The following is a 22,739-nucleotide window of genomic DNA, read 5'->3' on the forward strand; positions in this document are numbered from 1 at the left end:
TTTCACTACCTTTGTCAGGCTGGCTTGGAACTTCTGACCTCGTGATCAGCCCACCTAGGCCTCCCAAAGTGGTGGGATTACAGAGGTGTGCCACTGGACCCGGCCTGATTTTCTCTTGAACAATAATTTTATGTATTGTTAATATACATAAAATATTTTAGTTCACATTTTGAATACATTGAAAAAAAGAGAAAGAAAAAAGAGAATTTCCCCATGTTCTGGGGTGGGCCTGGCTCAGTTCAGGGATGAAGTCCTCCCTGAAAAGGCTGCAACTTAGGCTATCACTGTTGTGTTAGGCTGATCACATCTTGTGTCACTCAGGGCCTGAGAAGGTGGGGCCTTGAATGATATCCAATCAGCGATGTGGGACTGGAAACTGTCCAATCACACACAAAACTGGAGCAGACAGGGCGACTTCCGGGATGTAGGGGGGTACTGTGTCTCTAGCGGCAGATGGAGCTCCAGGTCTCATCTTCACTGCTCTGTGTCCTCTGACTTAGAGCCCCAGCCTGTGTGGCCCTGCGACCTGCAGGTACTGGAGAGCCACAGCAAAGACGCCAGGACCCGCTGAAAGCCTAGAAATGGTGAGATTGCCAGGTCCAACATCCGGAGAGGGGCAAGGGCTGGTTGGAACTGGTGGGAAGCGACTGTGGCGGGACTCAGGCCTCCCCGCAGTCAGCTCCACAATCTGCGCCCTGAGTTCTCCTTGCCCAGGTCGGCGTCCGTCCCTTGCAGCCATAAGATGGCAGCTAGGCTGAAAGCCGGACCCCCGGGCGTCCCGTCTTCCCAGTGCAGTGACTGTGCCATGTCCTGGAGCCCTCTCTGGGCAGCGCTACACCAGTAGCGCCACATCTCTCCCAGATTGTGCAGGGACCACGGGAGAATCGTCAGGGCAGAATCCTGACTCAGGGTTATTAAAAATGTATGGGTGTCACAGTGAAAGTATTAAATAATTTAATCAAAGGGTGATTCAAAAATTGTAGAGCACCCAGCTATGGTTTTAATTTATGGTCTGTGGAAGGGGCTTCTCCAATTCCTGACCTCAGGTGATCCACCCATCTCGGCCCCGCAAGTGCTGAGATTACAGGTTTGAGCCACTGCGCCTGCCCTAGTTTCTTAATTTTTACAATCAAGGTGGAAATATCTTGGTTATGTAATCAGAGTTTAATTGGCAGTTTACAGTTGGTTAAGCCTGAAGCTTGCTCTTGAGTTTAGATTATTTTTTAGATGTAGAAATCCGGGGACTAGAGCCACCTCAGTCTAATTGCCTGCCACTTAATTATTTTCACACTCCAATAGTGACTGATTTTTCCCTGAATTTTTCACGTGTCCCAAGCAGGACCTCATGTCCACCCCTCATCCCCTATTCCTCTCGCCTAACTCTGGCTTGCAGTAAAATACTACATTTCCAGTTTTGTCTGATATTCCCAAATGCCAATTTCCCCTCCCTAATTCACTTTATCAACTATTTGTCCTTGAGTGTACATTTTTATATTATTTTAATCTTTTCTTTCTTTCTTTTTTTTTTTTTCTTATTGAGATGGAGGGAGCCTTGCTCTATCTCTGAGACTGGAGTGCAGTGGCGTGATCTTGGCTCACTGAAACCTCCGCCCCCTCGGTTCAAGCAATTATCCTGCCTCAGTCTCCTGAGTAGCTGAGATTATAGGTGCCCGCCACCACACCTGGCTAATTTTTGTATTTTTAGTTGAGACGGGGTTTCACCATGTTTGTCAGGCTGGTCTTGAACTCCTGACCTCAGGTGATCCACCCACCTTGGCCTTCCAAAATGCTGGGATTACAGGCATGAGCCACTGCACCCTGCTGACTGTTTACTACATGATTTTTAATACAAATAATAAAATAATACATTGATTGTCTGAAAGGAATAAGTGATTTTGCTTTTCTTACTGAGATATAAAATGTAAGCACCTTAAAAGTTTCTTCCGTTATGTGAACACCGTGTTTGAATAATATTGCTGAATTTTTCTAACAGTTTCAGTTTCACAAACCAAGTTAATAACTCTGGCATGGAAATTAAAGCTTAAGCCCAGGGACTCCAAGCTGAGGCTGATATTGAGCCTGCAAAAGGAGGTTATTAAGGCCCAGTTAGTTCCTTTTGGGGAACCTCCCCTGCAGATTTCCCAGCCTGATTATCCAAGCCATGGAAGAAGCCTCTAAACTGAGAGAAGCTACAGAGCCTTGGAATGCTGGGGATCTACAGGCAGACGCAGATAAGGTTAATATAAAGGAGATTGGGAGGGTCTTACTGAAGATGGAGTTGTTATTGTTTTGAGGCAGTTTCTAGACTTTTAAAAATAAAACAGATATGTAAAAAATTGAATTTCAAAGGAGTATTGCAAAAGGAGAAAGTAGCAACTATAAGTTTTTTTGTTTTTGTTTTTGTTTTTTTGCGACAGTCTAGCTCTGTCGCCCAGGCAGCCTCTTGAGTAGCTGGAATTACAGGCGCGCGCCACCAAGCCCAGCTAATTTTTGTATTTTTAGTAGAGACGGGCTTTCACCATGTTGATCAGGCTAGTCTCAAACTCCTGACTTCTTGATCTGCCCGCCTCAGCCTCCCAAAGTGCTGGAATTAGAGGCATGAGCCACCGCACCAGGCCAAGAGTTTTAAAGATTGCAAAGATTAGGCAGAAAAGGGCTTTGCTTTCCAGAGAAAAGCAAACAAGATTAGAAAGAGGTTGGAGGGGAATGTTTAAATGGAGTGTAATAAAATCAGATTTTAGATTAGAGAATGTTTTACCCGGACGTCAGTATGTTCTTAGGAGGGACATAAAATGGGGTTGTATGGTGGCTGAGACTGAGGGTAAGCTCAAAGTTCATGACCCTGTGGGAAGAAAATAAACCTAAGTTTGAATAAGAAGTATTTTATGTTGACCACTGAAGACAAAGTCAGCTTGTTTTCAGTGAGTAAAAAGAAAATGTACAAAGTGTTTTTCTGGCTGTGTGATAGGTAAGAAAAAAGAGCACCATTTCAGTCACAATGGAAAGAGGTTTTTTTTTTTTTTTTCCCCTTAAAGTCTTCCTGGAGAACACAAAAGATGAGAATTTTATTGATCACAGCTGTTTATCATCTTTGTGCTTCATCTTTCCCACCTTTTTTCTTCGTTCTATACATTTATTTCACTTTTTTGGGGTTGTATCTTTTTTTTTTGAGACTGAGTTTTGCTCTTGTTTTATTTGTATTTTATTTGTATTGTATTTGTATTTTATTTTCTTTGTATTTTATATTATGTTATGTTATGTATTTCTTTTTGGAGACAGAGTCTCAGTCTGTTGCCTAGGCTGAAGTGATCTTGGCTCACTGCAGCCTCAACCTTCTGGGCGCAAGCAATCTTCTTTTTTTTTTTTTTTTTTTTTGAGACAGTCTCGCTTTTGTTGCCTAGACTGGAGTGCAATGGCGTGATCTTGGTTCAGTGCAGCTTCCTCTTCTGGAACTCAGGTGATTCTTCTGTCTCAGCTTCCTGAATAGCTGGGATTACAGGTGCCCACCACCATGCCCAGCTAATTTTTGTATTTTTAGTAGAGACGGGATTTCACCATGTTGGCCAGGATGGTCTTGAACTCCTGACCTGGTGATCTGCCTGCCTCGGCCTCCCAAAGTGCTGGGATTACAGGTGTGAGCCATCCCGCCAGGCCAAGCAATCCTCTTGTACCTCAGACTTCCAAGTAGCTGGGACTATAGTCATGCACCACTACACCTAGCTAATTTTTCTTTTCGTATTTTTTTAGAGATGGGATTTTTCCATATTGCTCAGGGTGGTCTTAAACTTCTAAGCTCAGGCAATCCACCTGCCTTGGCCTCTCAAGGTGCTGGGATTACAGGCATGAGCCATTGTGCCCGATCATACCATATTTTCTTTATCCAGTCTACCATTGATAGACATTAAAGTTGATTCCATGTCTTTGTTATTGTGACTAGTGCTGCAGTGAACACTCTTGTGCATGCCTCTTTATGATAGAATAATTTATATTTCTTTGGGTATATACCCAATTATGAGGTAGCTTGGTGAAATGGTAATTCTGTTTTTAGTTCTGTAATTGCCACACTGCTTTTTACAATGGTTGAATTAATGTACACTCTTAACAGCAGTGTATAAGTATTCCCTTTTCTCTGCAACCTTGACAGCATCTATTTTTTGACTTTTTAATAGCCCTTCTCACTGATGTGGATGGCATCTCATGGTTTTTCTTTGCATTTCTCTAATGATTATTGATGAGCATTTTATTACATGCTTGTTAGCCACATGTTTGTCTTCTTTTGAAAAGCATCTTTTTCATGTTTTTTGTCTACTTTTTAGTGAGGTCTTTTTTTTCTTGTAAATTTGTTTAAGTTTCTTATACATTCTGGATATTACACCTTTGTCAGAAGCATAGTTTGCAAATATTTCCTATTATTCTGTTGGTTGTCTGTTAACCGTGTTGATAGTTTCCTTTGCTGTGAAGAAGCTCTTTAGTTTAATTAGGTCCAATTTGTCAATTTTTGCTTTTGTTGCAATGGCTTTTGGTATCTTCATCATGAAATCTCTGCCAGTTTCTATGTCTAGAATGGTATTTCCTAAGTTATCTTCCAGGGTTTTTTATAATTTTCAAATAAATATTTCAGCCTTTAATTAATGTTGAGTTGATTTTTGTATATGGTGTAATAAAGTTTCAGTCTTCTACATACTGCTAGCTAGTTATTCCACCACCATTTATTAAATAGGGAATTCTTTCCACATTTCTATTGCCACCTTTGTTGAAGATCAGATGGTAGTAGGTATGTGGCATTATTTCTGGGCTCCCTATTCTGTTGCATTGGTCTATGAGTTTGTTTCTGTACCAGTTCCATGTTGCTTTGTTTACTGTAGCTCTGTAGTATAATTTGAAGTTAGGTAATCTAATGCCTTCAGCTTTGTTAGTTTTTGCTTATGATTACCTTGGCTATTTGGACTCTTTTGGTTTTATATGAATTTTACAATAGTTTTTTTTTTTTTTTTTAGTTCTGTTAAAAATATTTTGGTCATTTGATTAGAATAGCATTAAATCTGTAAATTTTGGGGTTAGTAGGACCATTTTTAGGATATTGATATTTTCTACTTATGAGTATAAAGTTGTTTTCCATTTGTTTGTGCCATTTCTGACTTCTTTTTTTTTTTTTTTTTTTTTTTTGAGACAGAGTCTCGCTCTGTCGCCCAGGCTGGGGTGCAGTGGTGCAATCTCGGCTCACTGCAAGCTCTGCCTCCCGGGTTCATGCCATTCTCCTGCCTCAGCCTCTCTGAGTAGTTGGGACTACAGGCGCCCGCCACCACCCCCAGCTAATTTTTTTTGTATTTTTAGTAGAGACAGGGTTTCACCGTGGTCTCGATCTCCTGACCTCATGATCCGCCTGCCTCGGCCTCCCAATGTGCTGGGATTACAAGCATGAGCCACCGCGCCCGGCCCATTTCTGACTTCTTTAAGCGTTGTTTTGTAATTCTTATAGAGATATTTCACCTTCCTGGTTAGCTGTATTCCTAGATATTTTGTTCTTTTTGCAGCAATTGTTAATGGCATTGTGTTTATAATTTGTATTTGGCATGGATGTTGTTGATTTACAGGGATGATACTAATTTTTGTACATTTATTTTGTATCCTGTAATGATACTGAAGTTGTTTGTCAGTTTAAAGAGTTTTTCCACCAAGACTATACAGTTTTCCAGACATAGAGTTATGTTGTCTGCAAAAAGGGATAGCTTGACTTCCTCTCTGTTTAAGTTCCTTTTATTGTCATCTTTTGCCTGATTGCTCTGACCAGGACTCCAATTTTATGTTGAATAGAAGTGTTGAGAGAAGGCATCTTTGCCTTGTGCCAATTTTTGAGGATTTGAGATAGAGTCTCCCTTTGTCTCCCAGGCTGGATTGCAGTGGCACAATCTTGGCTCACTGCAGCCTCTGCCTTCTGGTTTATTCGATTCTCTTTCCACAGCCTGTCAAGTAATTGGGATTACAGGCACCCCTGACTAATTTTTGTATTTTTAGTAGAGATGGGATTTTGCCATGTCAGCCAGGTTGATCTCAAACTCCTGACCTTGGGTGATCCACCTGCCTTGGCCTCCCAAAGTGCTGGAATTACAGGCATGAGCCACTGCACCCATCTGCTTCCAGGTTTTGTCCATTCAGTATGTTGGCTGAGAGTTTGTCATAAATAACTTATTATTGTAAAGTATGTACTTTTAATGCCTAGGTTTTTGAGTTTTTAACATAAAAGATGTTATATTTTATCAAAAGCCTTTTCAGCATCTATTGAGGTAATCTTGTGGTTTCTGACTTATTTCTGTTTATGTGATGAATCACATTTATTGATTTGATTTGTGTATGTTGAACCAACCTTGCATTCCCAAAATAAATTCTACTTGATCATAGTGGGTTAGCTTTTTTGATATGTTGCTAAATTTGGTTTGTCAGTATTTTGTTGAGGATTTTTGCATGAATGTTGAAAGATATTGGCCTGAATTTTTTTTTTTTTTAATCTCAGCCAGGTTTTGGTATCAGAATAATGCTGTTCTTATATAATAAGTTGGAGAAAAGTTACTTTTTCTTAATTTCTTAAAATAGTTTCAGTACAAATAATACCAGCACTTTTTTGTACACAGCTGTGAATCTGTCTGGTCCTTGGCTTTATTTGTTTGGTTGGCTCTTTATTACTAATTCAATTTTTGAGCTTCTTACTCATCTATTTAGGGCTTTGATTTCTTTTTTGTTCATTCTTGAAGGATATATTTGTTCAATAATATTTTCATTTTTTCTAGATTTTCTTGTTTGTGTGCACAAAGGTATTCATAGTAGACTTAAATATATTTTTGTGGGGTCAATAGTAATGTCTCTTGTTATTTCTAATTGTGTTTATTTGGATCATCCCTTGTTCCTTCATTCATCTAGCTAGTGGCTTATTTATCTTATTTTTTTTCCATAGACTTAATTCCTGGATTTCTTGATACTGATTTTGGTTATTTCTTGTCTGCTGCTAGCTTAGGGATTGATTTGCTCTTGCTTCTTTCATTCTTTTATTTATGATGTCAGGTTGTCAAATGAAGATCTTTCAAACTTTTTGAGCATTAGATGCTATAAATTTCCCTTTTAACACCACTTTAGCTGCATTGCAGATATTCTGATGTGTTGGGTTTTTATTTTTGTTTTTATTTATTTATTTTTTTTTTTGAGATGGATTTTTGTTCTTGCTGCCCAGGCCAAGTGCAATGGCATGATCTCGGCTCACTGCAACAACCGCCTTCTGGGTTCAAGTGACTCTCTGGCCTCAGCCTCCCAAGTAGCTAGGATTATAGGCATGTGCTGCCACGATGGGCTAATTTTTGTATTTTTAGTAGAGATGGGATTTCATCATCTTGGCCAGGCTGGTCTCAAACTCCTGACCTCATGATCCACCTGCCTTGGCCTCCCAAAGTGCTGGGATTACAGGCATGAGCCACCATGCCCAGCCCTGGCCTGTTTTTTTGTTCTTATTTGTTTAAAAGAACTTCTTGGTTTTTACCTTAATTTCATTATTTATCAAGAAGTTATTCAAGTGCAAGTGGTTTAATTTTTATGTAATTGTATGGTTTCACGTTGTTTTCTTTTTGTTGAATTATATTTTTGTCAAGCTGAAGAGTTCTGTAGATGTCTATTAGGACGATTTGGTCAAGTGTTGAGTTTAGGTCCTAATGTTTTGTTAATTTTCTTCTTCAGTTATCTGTCTATTAGTGCCTGTGGGATGTTGTGGTTTCCCACTATTATTGTGTCAGAATCTAAATCTCTTCATAGGTCTCTAAGAACTTGCTTTATTCATATGAACCCATGAATTTTATATAACATCTTTCTCTTTTCTGCTTTTTCTTCCATAAACATTCTTTCTTGTGTGCACAATGTGCAAAATTTAGATGTCCACGAGTTCAAGATCATGTTTAGAGACCTGGCTGTTGTAAAAGAAAATATAAATTAGAAATAAGAGGCTTAATTAGTCCACATAAAAATAAAGGAAAATATCTTACTAAAATCTCTTTTCTTAAAACACTTAGATGATGTGTAGATTTTTATCTCCTTTTTTTGAAATATATGTAAATCATAGTAACAGCTAAATAAATCTTCGTTATGTATTTATTTTTTTTACTCACGATTGTCTTTATCTGGGACCTGAGATTAATTCCTTTGTTTTTGCTTTGGCAAAAGGTTGTTCTTATTATTTTTAGTCTTTTAAAGTTGACACAGATTTGTTCACAGTAAAACTCATTCCAAGAGCACACAAAAGTTTAGCATAAAAATAGGATTAAATTTAGCAAAACAGAATTATAAGGACTAAAAGATATTGAGTAATATGATTGACAGAAACCTGTTTATCCAATGTGATTATTTACAGGCTGAAGTACTTCTACTACAAAAGCAAAAATAGTTTAGTTTATAAACTGAACGGTGGAGTATGTTGTCATACCTTGGTTTCTATTACTTCAGTACAATTAGCATAGTTATGTGTGGTGTTGTTAGACAACCTGCATTCATATACATTTAATAGTATTTTCTACAATAGTATGAATATAAAGCCACAATGTCTACTTTGAATGAATTCCTTAATTATTTTAATATTGTGGTTTATACTTTTGAAATGTAAAGTTTTTCAACTGAAATATAGTTACAGAAATTTTTAAAAAAATCCTACATACATTATGACTAGTATGTTAAAATTATTCCTACTTACATATTTATATCTAATATCCAAAGAAATTTTACTACCAAATTGTTACAGTAGATATTATTCTGCTATGCTTATTAATTTAACCAAGAGATAATTATAAGTAAGCATAATTTTGGTGTCTTTCATTTCACAAATTGGAATGCTGCTATTATAGGACAAATAAAGGCAGATGATGTGGCCGCCCAAAAACTGTAGTAGCTCTCCATTTAGCTACCTTACAGGTTCACATATATTCTACTATATTAACACAGTCAGATTTTAATTTTTTATCAAAAAGTGCTGGTGGAAGTTGTCAGATATATTTGAATATAGATTCTGTATTCAATGGCTAGAAAATTAGCAGCAGAGATAGAAAAAAATATTTTATGATTCTGCCTTATGATAATATACATCTTTTCTTCATAGTACTTGTTTCTCATGCTGAGTAGCTATGCACTTTGGGTATTTTGAGAGAAATTGTTTTTGGAGGAATATTTTCTGGCTGACTTGATCAATCTTATATCTAATTTCAGTTTTTTCTTAAGATGCTTTTAACTTCTTTTTTTCTGTCAATATAATCTTTCTCAGAGTGAGAGCTGTTTTTCTGTAGAATGCGTTGTGTATCTGTTTTAGAAGCCCTATTAGTATCCCATAATGTCTGTGAAAGACATGGCTGTCACAGTGAGAACTCTTGGAGCTATCTCTATCTGGATGCATGCTGGAAATCCAGCAGTATATTTTCCATGTCACCATTATAAATAGAAACTATGGCTTAAATGATGCTCTCATTTCCATTATTGTGAAGGTGCAGTTCTACCCAGGGAGGCTCCTTCCTGCAGCTCAGGCTTCACTCTTTGATGTGACACTAAAGTGCTGCTATGGCAATTGGCGTTCACCTATGATGTGAGCTGCCAGCTGTGAGCCCTGTGCTGTGGGCTGTACTGCAGTGGCAGATGGTAGGAAACGAAAGAGGACACTGGCCGCCAGAAGAGGGGAAGCTGGAGTACTGTAACCCCGTCCTCAGGGAGGAGAGAGGTACTGCTTTAAAATGCAAGTAGCCAAAAAGATAGCACCCTATTCAACCACTTTTGTGGAAGAGTGAAAGTCTACCTTCAGCAGGCAGCTGGCTTCAAGTTGCAGAACTATCTTCTGTCATGAAGATGTGAAAAGCTTATTTTGTCATTGAATATAACCAATTAGCATACATGGATGACCTCCCCAATGACCAGGTGAATTTAGGATGAACTACGTATGACATGGTGCTGTGAATTCTTCTACTTGTGAACTATTTATGGCAACCATCTTTATGTCTTTTCAATCTCTTAAGCAGACTGACTGTAATACATGTGACATTCAGATTTAATTGTGTAATGAAAGATTTTTCTTTTTTTTTTTTTTTTTTTTGAGACAGAGTCTCACTGTGTTGCCCAGGCTGGAGTGCAGTGGTGCGATCTCAGCTCTTTGCAACCTCTGCCTGTCAGGTTCAAGTGATTCTCCTGCCTCAGCCTCCCAGGTAGCTGGGATTACAGGCGCATGCCACCATGCCTGGCTTTTTTTTTTTTTTTTTTTTAATTTTAGTAGAGACGGGATTTCACCATGTTAGTCAGGATGGTCTCTATCTCCTGATTTCATGATCGACCTGCCTTGGCCTCCCAAAGCTGGGATTACTGGTGTAAGCCACCATGCCCAACCTCTTTCTTTTCTATTATTGTGGTTTCTCTGGGGCTGAAGAGAATTTTTTTAAAATTATATTTCCTAGGCTGGGCGTGGTGGCTCAAGCCTGTAATCCCAGCACTTTGAGAGGCTGAGGCGGGTGGATCACGAGGTCGGGAGATCGAGACCATCCTGGCTAACACGGTGAAACCCCGTCTCTACTAAAAATACAAAAAAAATAGCCGGGTGTGGTGGTGGGCGCCTGTAGTCCCAGCTACTCGGGAGGCTGAGGCAGGAGAATGGTGTGAACCCGGGAGGCGGAGCTTGCAGTGAGCCGAGATCACGCCACTGGACTCCAGCCTAGGGGACAGAGAAAGACTCCATCTCAAAAAAAAGAAAAAAAAAAAAATATATATATATATATATTTCCTAGAATTACCAGACATAATATAAACAAATAAGGTGCCAACCAAGCTTTACTCTAGAGGGGACTTTCCCTCTCAGGCTTCCAGCCAATTCACAATTATGCTGTAAAGTGCATGCTGTCACCTAAATATGCAGGCAGAATTGTGTCTCTGCCTATTTGGTATCTATAGTCCTCCACAGTCACTTCTAGAGAGGCTAGAGCAGATTTCTACAAACTTTTTTTTGTTTTCTTAGATGGAATTTCACTCTTGTTGCTCTGGCTGGAGTGCAGTGGCACAATCTCAGCTCACTGCAGCCTCCACCTCCTGGGTTTAAGTGATTCTCCTGCCTCAGTCTCCCGAGTAGCTGAGATTACAGGCATGCACCACCAAGCCTGGCTATTTATGTATTTTTAGTAGAGACAAGGTTTTTCCGTATTGGTCAGGCTGGTCTTGAACTCCTGACCTCAGGTGATCCACCCACCTTAGCCCTCCAAAGTGCTGGGATTACAGGTGTGAGGCACCTCACCTGGCCTAGATTTCTACCAACTTTATAGGGCATATATTAACCATTTTACTTCTTTCAATGACTCTTGTATATTCAGACCTGAAACTGATTCAGAGACCATGGAGCCTAGAAACCCAATCAGTGTAACAAGTGTGCATTGAGTAGACATGGAGACATGAGAATCTCCACTTCTCTTTCTCTCCTCTTGCTAAAATGCTCACAATTGCAGGTAACACCTGCTGCTACTCCACCCATGCAGGACCTAAATCTGCAGCTCCAAATTCTAAATCTAGGTCTAGAAATTAAAAAACAAAACAGAACAAAAGTTTCATTTGAGAAATGCAAGTCTTTTTTTTTTTTTTAGGGGGGTTTGAGGGGGATGGATTCTTGCTCTGTCACCAGGCTGGAGTGCAGTGGCGTCATCTCGGCTCACTGCAACCTCCTCCTCCCAGGTTCAAGCTATTCTCCTGCCTCAGCCTCCTGAGTAGCTGGGATTACAGGCATGTGCCATCACACCTGGCTAATTTTGTATTACTTTTTTCAGTAGACATGGGGCTTCACCATGTTGGCCAGTATGGCCTCGATCTCTTGACTTCATGATCCACTTGCGTTGGCCTCCCAAAATGTTGGGATTACAGGCATGTGCCACTGTGCCTGTCTGCCAATCTTTTTACTTACAAAACTCAGACATTAAAATAAGAGCACAATTATGTCTTTCTCCCTACTTTCAACTGTATATTCATCTCTTGAAGCTGTTCACTATTGCCAAAAGTAGGTATAAGTTAAACCAATAATAAGTTATTTATTTAAACAAATAAGAATTTCTCACAAACTAGTTTGTGTCACCCCACTGTCTGTCTCTCTTCTTTTTTTTCCTTCACAAATCCACTTGTAATTGCTGCTAATCAGTGTAGATTCCAGGCATCTTGAATATTTCTTCTCAAGTTACAGTGCTTAAGCTTGGCCCCAATAAACTGTCTACTTATATTCATGTTGTGTCAGCTTTTTTTTATGTAAAATATTATTTAGAATTTGCTAGAGCAGCCTCTGTGAGTAGATTTCTCCTTTGATTGTACTTGCTGTAACAGCCAAAAATGCAAAGTGATGTTGGTTTTATCTAGAATCTGCACATAAGGTCTGGTCTCTGCCTGGAATTTACAAAACATGGCCAGACTTTAGATTGAGAACATACAGAAAAAACCAACAGGAGGCATTTTCTGCATTGTGAGATGTCAACATAGACACTTCAGATCCCTCCTTTGAGAGTGTGGCTCTTTGACCTGTTCACATCGCAACCTTTATGTGAGAGGCTGCAGGTTTAAATACAATCTGATGGCAGAATCTCTAAATGTAAACAAGCATCCTAGGAGTGAGAGATCAAGGCCACAAAGTAGCCAGAGCCCTGAGCACAACTATAGCTACCTGGAAAATGTGATACTAGAGTGTTATTGTCCTTCTACATACTCAAAAGCTAGCTAATCAGGACAGGTGATCCAGGTTCTGCAGCTCCACCAGGATAGTTTCATTTTCTTTTTAGAATCAGCCTGAGTCTCTCCTGCTGGCTTATAATTGGTCCATCAGCCCAGGGTCACTGGAAATGCTCTCACAGTCACCTAGGCATCTGAGACATTTGAGAATCTCCAGAACAGAATTGTGTCAGTCTGACAAGAGTGGTTAATTTTGCTTCTGTCTTAGTGTAAAAGAAGTGAATCATCTGGTGTGTGTTCCTCCCATAATACAAGTGATGTCTTTGGTTAGTACCCAGATGAGAGTTTCTCTGGTTCCCTGGTACTTGGGTGAAAAACAAGGAGGAGGTCTGGAGACTCAAACAGATAAACAAATTGATTCCATTTCATATAGTCATTAGAAAAATAGATGAAGCAGTCATGGTCCCTACCATGCAGGAACTTTTAGTCTTGACTATCAGCTGCATAAGTGGTTTAATTATGCATCATATGGTGGGTACAATAAATAGACATATGCAAAAATATGGGATATATTTGCACCATTTTCTTTATATTGTTGAGAATTCTGATGTCTACACCAGAACATATATTTATAAACAAGAGTTATTATTTGTATTTTTTTTAGCTTGCTAAGAATACTTATCTTCCAAAAAACTATTTTAGAAAACCTTAAGAGATTTGTTTAAATTGCTTATTAGTATGTGATATAACCTTGAGAGGGCAGTGGGGATTAATAAGATTAAAAATTATACAAACTCTGAGATTTAAGTTTTTTTTTTTTTTGGTACACTTAAAAAATGAAACAGAACTGAAAATACTCCCCAGTGGCATAAAAAACAGAATTTTACATTAGCTCTACACCCTGCCCCAGCCCTGATCAGATTCACCCTTTTTGAAGACCTTATTTAGGTGTGGCCATACTCTGGAGTCTTGCCTCACAGAACTAACTAGAAGAGATCAGAGTTTTGGGTGATGCATCCTGTTGCTTTTTTAGGGTTGGTGCTCATGATTTTCTGAAACCGAAAAGCAGATAAATGGAAAATATAAAATATAATTTATAGGGTCTTACATTTTTTTTAAAACCATTGTTTGCAGAGACACTACATTTAGCAACTCGTTTTCTGTCCCTGCAGATATAGTAGTTGATTCACAAATCACAAAATAGTAAATATAAACACAACAAAAATTCATCTAAATTATATGAAACTCTATCTGTATCCCTCTCATCTGTCTATATTTATATTCTATACATTTTTTTAAAAAATCAGTGACAGATAAACAGAAGAAGAAATAAAAATGCTGGGTTCTTATTCTAAATCCTTGGAATTATTGAACGCTTAGTATAAACTCACAGGGTTTTATCAGAATTAAATAATGGGTCATCACAGTGCTCTGTAACGTCTTATTGAGCACACAGTACCTGCTTAATAAACATTGCGTTAGTACATGTGTACATGTTGTTTTCTAAATGCAGACTTACTCAGAGATTGCTGCTTTCTGTTTTCTCTGTAAACTTTAAAGAGCCAGCAAATAATATGATACTTTAAGATAAAGGATGGTTGTCTTCATTTGTATCAAAAGTATTTGTGTTGTGACAAGACTGCTGAATATAAGGGACTCTGTGCTGTGCCTCATTTTTCTTTTCTTTTCTTTTTTTTTTTCTTTTTGGAGACGGAGTCTTGCTCTGTCGCCCAGGCTGGAGTGCAGTGGCGCCATTTCAGCTCACTGTAAGCTCTGCCTCCTGGGTTCACGCCATTCTCCTGCCTCAGCCTCCTGAGTAGCTGGGACTACAGATGCCTGCCACCACACCTGGCTAATTTTTTGTATTTTTAGTAGAAACGGGGTTTCACCGTGTTAGCCAGGATGGTCCCGATCTCCTGACCTCGTGATCTGCCCATCTCGGCCTCCCAAAGTGCTGGGATTACAGGCGTGAGCCACCGCGCTCGGCCTGTGCCTCATTTTTCTAACCAGTGCTAATAATGAGCCCAGAGAGAGCGACATCAGCACTGACAGGGGACTTCTTTAAAACACGCATTTATGGACCCTTTCCAAACCCACAGAATCATATTACATAGAGTGGGGCCAAATTTACGAAGTGATTTATAAGCTCATTAAAGCTTGAGTAGCAATGCTTAGGTAAGTGGTTTTAAGCCCAGGCTTCTAATTAGAATCACATGGCCAATTTGCAGAATGCTCTTGTGCCCGTTACACAGTTCTTAATGTTCTGGGTGAAAGCATCTGTTTGTTTTAATTAAGTGCCTCATGTGACTCTAAGGTGCCAGAATCAAGTATGACGAGTTCAAGATACATTTATGAGAGTTAAGTGCCACCTTTGCACTAAAGGGTGGTCCAGGAACCTGTTCTGTTTGGGTTTGGTAATGACAGGACAGTGTGGCCAATATTTCTATTACTGTAGCAGAAATTGCTAGTGTCTGTAGCAGAGAACCTGAGGACCAAAAAAATAAAAAACATATATATATATACACACACACACACACACACACACACAGTTTTGTTTTTTTTTTTTTAAAGATGGAGTTTCACTCTTGTTGCCCAGGCTGGAGTGCAATGGTGCAATCTCGGCTCACTGCAACCTCTACCTCCTGCGTTCAAGCGATTCTCCTCCGCCAGCCTCCTGAGTAGCTGGGATTACAGGCATGCGCCACCACGCCCTGCTAATTTTCTGTTTTTAGTAGAGATGGGGTTTCTTCATGTTGGTCAGGCTGGTCTCGAACTCCCGACCTCAAGTTGTCCACCCACCTCGGCCTCCCAAAGTGCGGGATTACAGGCATGAGCCGCCTTGCCCAGCTGCAGAGAAACTTATAGTTCCTAAATCCTTTCTGTTATAAAGGACAGAAATGGGTAGAGTTTTTCTGTCTTGGGCTTTCTGCCTTTGGGTGTGGTGGTAAGAGATGAACATGTGGTACTCAAATTTTTAAAGGCATATTCTAAAGATGCAGGTATAATTAGTCCAGAAAATGTCATCTGAGAAATAATTCTAGAGGAGGAGAAAGAGAAAAAATGACTTTTTTTCAGCTAAACATTTCTGACATCAAGAGCTGTGTCCACTGTGCCTCCTGGATTGCCATGTGCTTAGTACTTGCAAATCTTTACTTCTATACTTGTGTTTTTTCTCCCTAATGAGTTTTTCTTAACTACTTTTATAAATGCTTATGATAGTTAAGGATCTCTGAAAAATATTACGTTTCTGTATATCACAGCTTCTCTACATCACGGCTTCTTATATGTCATGCAGAATTCTCACCATGAATTCGTGATCTGCAATATTAAAAATGTTGTCTTTGGCTGTTGAACATGGATAGGTGTGGATAATCTATCTATCTATCTTTCTTTCATTTTTTTTTTTTTTTTTTTTTTTGAGACGGAACCTCACTCTGTCGTCCCGGCTGGAGTGCAGTGGCATGATCTCGGCTCACTGCAGCCTCCACATCCTGCGTTCAAGCAATTCTCCTGCCTCAGCTTCCTGAGTAGCTGGGATTACAAGCACGCATCATCACACTCAGCTAATTTTTGTATTTTTAGTAGAGACGGGGTTTTACCATGTTGGTCAGGCTGGTCTCAAACTCCTGACCACGTGATCCACCCGCCTCAGCCTCCCAAAGTGCTGGTGGGATTATAGGCATGAGCCGCAGCATCCAGCAATTATACTCTAGATTTTTATGGGGAAAACCTGGGGTTCTTAGTAAAGGTGGAGAACATGTAATGTTGAGGTTATTTCTGTGTTCTTTGTTATTTCGAGGCATTACACCATTAAGAAAATGCTCATTTAAACAGAATGGCATTTATTACCCAAAAAGTTCTGAAAAAAGTGGCTGGGCGATGTGGCTCACGCCTGTAATCCCAACACTTTGGGAGGCTGAGGCGGATGGATCACGAGGACAGGAGATTGAGACCATCCTGGCTAGCACGGTGAAACCCCATCCCTACAAAAAATACAAAAAATTAGCCAGGCGTGGTGGCACACGCTAGTAGTCCCAGCTACTAGGGAGGCTGAGGCAGGAGAATCACTTGAACCTTGGAGGCAGAGGTTGCAGTGAGCCAAGATCACACCATTGCACTCCAACCTGGGCGACAGAGCGAGACTGAGTCTCAAAAAAAAAAAAAAAAATATTACCAGGAGATACCTGCTTATTTGGGTGCTAAAGAAAGACTACTTAAATTCACTATTAAAAATTGTAGAACATGGAAAATATCTGTATCTTGGACTTTCCATACAACCGATGTTTTCTTATGGTTAAATTGAGACTGTAATATACTTTAGTGGGGGCAGTATCTCAGTAGTGACGCTGTGTCCTGGGTGCATCAGCACACTATAGAAACTTGTCCTAGTGTATTTGATGTTAATAACTCATTTGCTTAATAAGCTCTCTTACAGATTTTTACACTATAGAGGTTTTTTTTCCTCTTCATCATTAAGTATCTGTATGCAGCTGATGTCCATAAACCATCACATTTAATCTGGCAGCTGCCCTGTTTTTGAGGTTTTCTTTGTATTTATCTTTCTTTGGTAAATGAAAGCTCTCATCTTTGTTTACAGGCCAGAAGAACTGAAAAAGACACAGGCTCTTCCACTTACTGGATGTTTGACAAAATGATCTTTTGGGGCCAAAACATTGGCATTACTGGTAAATTTGGTAGAGATTCAGTAACTCAGACTTTATTTCAGAGCTCCTGAAAAAATAATCTGCATTAACATGATGTCCAGTTTATTGTACACATTAAAATTTGAGTGGTACCTTCTAAGTCAACATGTCTATTTTGTCTGAAAAATGTAAACAACTATGTCTTTTTCATCTGAAAAACGTATACAACTCATTCTGTATTATGTAAATACAGTACTCAAAAATGTACCTTAGTGTTTATGCCCTCAATTTTATACTTTATCATCCAGACAAGTATCATATATACACTGATGTGGATATTATGCCACTCTTTTCTCAGAGTTAGAGAATACATTAGAAAAGGTTTGTGTGTTGACAATTATTTTATTGGATAATTTCAGTCACTCTTATAAGTCAGAACCAGTTTTATTCACTTTCTCATTTTGCCTTGAGTCAAATGGAAAATTCTGCCAATGGCCACTTTGTAAATACGTGTGTTTGTGTGTCTTTTCCAGGGACTGTTGACATTTAGGGATGTGGCCATAGAATTCTCTCTGGAGGAGTGGCAGTGCCTGGACACTGCACAGCAGAATTTATAGAGGAATGTTATGAAAACCTGGCCTTCCTGGGTGAGGATAACTTTAATACAAAATTCCTTATATAAACTAAAGGTTTCATTTCTCTTTTGTAGAATTTCTCTTTTGTTTTCTGGTAATTTATGCTTTCAAATTTCTGTTTTCAAGAAAATCCTGGGGATTTGTCTGTTTAGAAAAGAATTTCTTCAAGATGTTTCATCTTGACCTGACCTTTACACATTCCTGAGCTGATCTGTGTCCTTCACTTTAGATTATTGGTAATTTCAGAAGTTTAGTTGCATAAAATATTGTTACTCACACCTTAAAATCTAATTGTCATCACCAATTTTTGATTCAGTAGTACCAGGCAGTGAAATTAAGAACCTCCAAAATTAAATTTTTTTTTTTTTTTTTTTGAGGTGGAGTCTTGCTCTGTCACCCAGGCTAGAGTACAGTGGCATGATCTCGGCTCACTGCAACCTCTGCCTCCCAGGTTCAAGCAATTCTCCTGCCTCAGCCTACTGAGTAGCTGGGATTATGGGCACCCGCCACCATGCCCAGATAATTTTTGTATTTTTAGTAGAGATAGAGTTTTACCATCTTGGGCAGGCTGGTCTTGAACTGCTGACCTCGTGATCCTGGCCTCCCAAATTGCTGGGATTACAGGCGTGAGCCACCGCACCTGACCAATAAAAGTATTTTCTAAATATTTAAACATTTCTGTTATAAATTAGTATATTGGGATAAATTTATTAGAATATTCTATTATATCCTCTTTACTGAGCACATTACTAAGTTGGTAATTGGAGAATGTGAGCAAGATTCATGTTAGTTATTTTTAATAAAACAGGTATTGCTGTCTCTAAGCCAGACCTGATCACCCATCTGGAGTAAGAAAAAGAGCCCTGGAATATGAAGTGACATGAGATGGTGGATGAACCCCCAGGTAGGTGAGAGTGAATACAACAGACGACATGGATGAGAGGCCCAAAGTCAAGAAGAAAGCAGGTCTTTAAAGTGATCTGAGAAGCTGTGTTCCAAAGGAAATAGTTTCTGGAAAGCCTGAAATTTTTTAAAAATTATACTGTCACATAGGGGCATCTTCTGTCTTATGTTTATAAAATTTCTAAGAATTCTAATTTCCCTTCAATGTTCTTCCTTCAAATTTACAGTGACAGCTAAAGTACTGTTCATGACATACAAAAAGAGTGCACAATCTGACTTCTTTTTTCTTCTTTTTGTGGACAGAGAGATATCTCCATAATTTTGAGATACTCTATGTTAAACTATTTTTTAAGTTGTCTTTTTACATCACGTCTGAAATGCACGAAAGTGGTGGTTTCTGTTTCATTGTTTTTCTTGTTCATTTTTTCTGCACATTTCATCCTGTTTTCATTACCATAGTTTTGAAATATAGTTTGAAATTATGAAGTATGATGTCCTTCTGCTTTGTTCTTTTTTCTTAAGATTGCTTTGGCTATTCAAAGTTTATTGTAGTTTCATGTATATTTTAGGGTTGTGTTTTTCATTACTGTGAAAAAAACACTGGAATTTTGACAGGGAGTTTATTGAATCTAGAGATGACTTTGGATAATATGGCAGTTTCACAATACTTATTCTTTCAGTAGAAATAAAATATTTTTAAATTTATTTGTGTCCTCTAATTTTTTTCATTGATACATCTTTCACTTAAAAGATTTACAAGCTCCTTGTTTAAATTTGTTCTAAAATTAATTATTTCATTGCTATTGTAAATAAGATTTTTTTTCCCTCTTTTATCAGACTGTTTAAGTGTATGGAACCATAACTTATACTTGTATGTTAATTTTATATTTTTAGTTTATTTGTTTTTGTTTTTGTTTTTTTTTTTTTGAGACGGAGTCTCACTGTCGCCCAGGCTGGAGTGCAGTGGCGCGATCTCAGCTCACTGCAAGCTCCGCCTCCCGGGTTCACGCCATTCTCCTGCCTCAGCCTCCCGAGTAGCTGGGACTGCAGGTGCCCGCCACCACGCCCGGCTAATTTTTTGTATTTTTAGTAGAGACAGGGTTTCACCGTGGTCTCGATCTCCTGACCTCGTGATCCACCTGCCTCAGCCTCCCAAAGTGCTGGGATTACAGGCATGAGCCACCGCGCCCGGCTATTTTTAGTTTAAAGAAGTTTTAATGTATTGTTTTTTCTTTTTTCTTTTTTTATATAAGATTACATGATCTACCAACAGCAACGTTTTACTTTTGGTCTTCAATTTCAATGACTTTAAATTTTTCTTTTGACTATTTCTTCATCCACATACTTTCAGTGCTATATTAAAATAGAAGCATTGACAATAAGAAACAATTGTTTTGCAATGGGGTCTGTAAATTTAAAGGAGCAAACACCTCTTCAAGATTTTATAAACTGGTTTCAGAAAGTAAAAATAAATTTGTGTTTGGCCCCCAATGTATAGAATGCCCTCTGGGTTTGTAGTGAAGAGGGGTTGTAGGTTGGTCTTAAGGCTGCTGGGTTTGCACAAGGGTCCACCTTTAGCTGTCTTGTTAAAAGGGGCTTGGATAGGCTGAGCGCGGTGGCTCACGCCTGTAATCCCAGCACTTTGGGAGGCTGAGGCGGGTAGATCACGAGGTCATGAGATCAAGACCATCCTGGCTAACACGGTGAAACCCTGTCTCTACTAAAAATACAAAAAAATTAGCCAGGCATGGTGGCGGGCACCTGTAGTCCCAGCTACTCGGGAGGCTGAGGCAGGAGAATGGCGTGAACCCGGGAGGCGGAGCTTGCAGTGAACCGAGATTGCGCCACTGCACTCCAGCCTGGGCCACAGAGCGAGACTCCCTCTCCAAAAAAAAAAAAAAAAAGAAAGGGGGCTTGGATAGTTGTAGTTCTCATTTAATTTTTGGACAGAGTGAATATCTTTCAGGACTTTGCTGTGCATTGCAGACCCAGGGGCAGGTTTCTGCAGTCGGGTCTGCATATGGTGTTCTTTATATCAGGATGTGGATGAGCATGGCTTTCACTGAGTACAAGAGAGAATTTTCCCAGGTCACTTTGCGTTTCTAAGTGACCAGAACGGGCCATGAACTGTGGCTCAGGGAGCTGGAAATGGGTCATGGAACTGCCTCAGGGACCACAGTAAAGGCCAAGGTCTGCAGGCCTGCCAGCATGGCTATAAATGGGTGTCTTCCTCCAGGCCTCTGGAAGGGCAGGACCTCCCCCAGACTGTGACTGGGAAGAGTTTGGGATGGTTACAGAGTACAGTTCAAAATTCTCAGTGGAACCAAGTTAGGTGGAACATTTTCTTGTCTGTAGCCAACAACAGTAGTCCTGTAGTTTGCCACCTGAATGAGGGCCTGCCTTCTAAACAGAATTACCTTCAATCTTGGGCTTTAGCAGAGTTTCACAACTCCCTTCCTGGATCTCAGAACTCTCCTAAAGGCACTTTTTTTTTTTTTTTTTGAGATGGAGTCTCGCTCTGTCACACAGACTGGAGTGCAGTGGCGAGTGCAGTGGTGTGATCTTGACTCACTGCAACCTCCACCTCCCGGGTTCAAGCGATTCTCCTGCCTCAGCCTCCCGAGTGCCTGGGATTACAGGTGCCCGCCACCACCCAGCTAAATTTTGTGTTTTTAGTAGAGATTGAGTTTCACCAGGTTGGCCAGGGTGGTCTTGAACTTTTGACCTCAGGTGATCCACCTCAGCCTCCCAAACTGTTGGAATTACAGATGTGAGCCAATGTGCCTGGCCAAAGACACTTATTTTTGACATGGGGTCTTGTTACATAACTCAGGCAAGTCTTAATATTTTGACTGCAGGCAATTCTTTAATGTGTCATGTAGCTGTCATTACTGGTGTAAACCATGATGCTTGATTCTCTTAAAAAGGCATTTTCATCAGGAATGGCTGACAAATTTTCTTGCTGTCAGGGGATAAGCAAATAGGGTGCCTTTTTTTTTTATTTTATCTTGTTAGTCACTCTCCATATAAATTTTTACTTTCTATTTTCTACTTTAAATTTGTCTGCAATTTTAGATTCAGACATTTAGCGCAATATACTAGAATTTGCATGTTGTGCCTGAATTAAATTAGATAATTAGTATGCAGGCAGGCCAAAAGGAATTATAAAATTTTCAACCACTTTTGTCAGCCTATATCTAAATAATAACGTAGTTTATTCCCCAAATATTTGTTTTATGTATGAGGCTCTAACCATATTCTGCTAAATATATGTATAATTTAGCAATGTAAGGTATTATTTGCTTCTAAATTTGGATTATAGTAGTTTTGTGTAAAAATAGCAAACATTTAAAACAAAAATTGGCACTAGTTTCTTTTAAATGCTCATCTATTAAAAGTTTCTCATTAGCATCTCCTGTTTATGATTGTATTTCCTTTTCTCTGAAATTTTATTGCCATACAAGAGATACCAGTAATTTCAAATGCCTGCCTTCCGGGAATGCACAGTTACAGTCAAAGATTGCAGTTATCTAGACAAATTATTCGTTAATGTACATTGATGTTGCCAACTAGATTTTATGAGTAAGCATTTATTATTGTCTTGTAGTTCTGTATTGTGGTTTTTTACTGTAAATTTCTTAGTATCAGTTTATTGTGTTTTTGGTTTTATGTATTATCATTTTAGATAACTGGCAATTCTGTTTGTATACTTTAAGTTAATGTGGGGTTTAATTAAAAGATAAATGGGCCATATGTCTATCACAATCAGATATGTTTGTGTTTGTATCTGCAAATGTGACCCCAATTTTTGTTGTAGCTTGTCTTAGCTCATTCTCTTTTTCTCTCTTTCTTTTTTGTTTTTTCTGTT

The 22,739-nt window shown here is 39.1% G+C and overlaps 1 pseudogene; it reads left to right on the forward strand.

Moving 5' to 3' along the window:
* Positions 1-361: 361 nt before the first annotated feature.
* The window catches only part of LOC116479551 (zinc finger protein 726-like), a 42,275-nt pseudogene continuing 19,897 nt past the window's right edge, over positions 362-22,739 (forward strand).

Source organism: Hylobates moloch, unplaced genomic scaffold (assembly GCF_009828535.3).
Source record: "Hylobates moloch isolate HMO894 unplaced genomic scaffold, HMol_V3 SCAFFOLD_12, whole genome shotgun sequence".
NCBI lineage: Eukaryota > Metazoa > Chordata > Mammalia > Primates > Hylobatidae > Hylobates > Hylobates moloch.